This window comes from Chrysochloris asiatica, unplaced genomic scaffold (genome assembly GCF_000296735.1).
Source record: "Chrysochloris asiatica unplaced genomic scaffold, ChrAsi1.0 scaffold00219, whole genome shotgun sequence".
NCBI lineage: Eukaryota > Metazoa > Chordata > Mammalia > Afrosoricida > Chrysochloridae > Chrysochloris > Chrysochloris asiatica.
Genome location: NW_006408737.1, coordinates 30,718 through 32,556, shown reverse-complemented (window position 1 = coordinate 32,556; position 1,839 = coordinate 30,718).

Genomic DNA, 1,839 nt, shown 5'->3' with positions numbered 1-1,839 from the left:
AAACCAAAAGAGACTTATAAAAGTGGAAGAACATACCATGTTCCTGGATAGGAAGACTCAACATTGTGAAAATGTCAATACTACCAAAAGCAACATACACATATAATTCAATCCCAATCCTGATTCCAGTGACATTCTTCAAAGAGATGGAAAAGACAATTGCAAACTTTATATGGAAAGGAGGAGGACCCAGGATAAGCAAAGTACTGCTTAAGAAGAAGAACAAGGTTGGAAGCCTCTTGCTCCCTGATTTCAAAATCTACTACATGGCTACAGTTGTCAAAACAGCCTGGTACTGGTACAATGAAAGATACATTGATCAGTGGAACAGAATCAAGAATCCAACTACATACAGCCAACATATTTTTGACAAAGTGCCTAGGTATGTTACATGGGGAGGAGATAGTCTCTTTAACAGATAGTGCTGGCAGAACTGTAAAGTGATATGCAAAAGATTGAAACAACACCAAAATGGGGGGCCTATAAAGGCGCTATACAAAAACCAGCTATACTCACATGCTATACAAAAACCAACTCAGCATGAATTAAAGACCTAAATGTGAATCCCAAAATTAAGAAAGTCATCAATGAAAAAATAGGGACAAATGTGAGGGCTCTAATGCAGGGAATACACAGACTACCAAACATTTTGAAAACCACACAAACAAAAGTAGACAAAATAGATGAGTGAGACATACTAAAAATTAAAAACTTATGTGCATCAAAAGATTTCACCAGAAGAGTAAAAAGGGAACCCACAGAATGGGAAAAAATCTTTTGTAAGGACACATCAGACAAGGGACTCATTTCTAAAATATATAGTAAACTACAACACCTCTACAAGAAAAAGACAAATAACCCAATTAAAAAATGGGCACAGGACATGAACAGACACTTCACCAAAGAAAAGATCTGGGTATCCAACAAACATGAAGAAATGTTCATGATCGCTAGCCATTAGAGAGATGCAAATCAAAACAACAATGAGAAATCACATCTCACCAGCAATAAGAGCAAAGATAAAAAAAAAGTAGAGGAAAATAAGTGCTGGCGGGGAAGTGGAGAGACTGGAACGCACCTGCATTGCTGGTGGCATTGCAAAATGGTCCAACCTCTCTGGAAAGCAATATAGTGCTCCCTCAGAAGGTTGGAAATAGAAATAGCTTATAATCCAGCAATTCCTTTACTTGGTATTTACCCACAAGAAATACAAGCTATAACACGAGTAGATATATGCACATCAATGTTCATAGCAGCAGTATTTACAATGGCAAAAAGATGGAGACAGCCTAAGTGCCCATCAATTAAAGAATAGATAAACAAACTTTGGTACATACACACAATGGAATACCATGCTACCTTGAAGAGCAACAAGGAAGCTTCAAGCCACTGCATAACATGGATGAACCTTTAGGATATTATGCTGAGTGAAATTAGTCAGTCACATAAGGAGAAATAATTGCTGATGATAGGAGGGGAGGGAAGGAGAGGAAGACAGAGCATAGGGTAAGAAATAGACACAGGATAGCTTGGGTGCAGGGTGGGGGGCACAGGAGGGCAATACACGAGAAGGAGGAGGGGAATGGAAGAACAAGCCTGATGGGAGAACAGTTAGGCAAGTTCGCATGGGCTAAGTGGGACAGAGGTAAATGATCATGTATGCACAACCTTGGAATGACAGGGCTCCGGAATACAAGGATTGAGATATGGTTTGAAGGGGTAAAAGAGGGGAATAGTGTTAAGATGCTTGGCTGTCTTTTGAATCTTGGTTTCCCTTGCCTACCATTGTTAAATAAACACTTGAGGTGGGGAGAAAGGAATCGTCAGAATCATCACTAC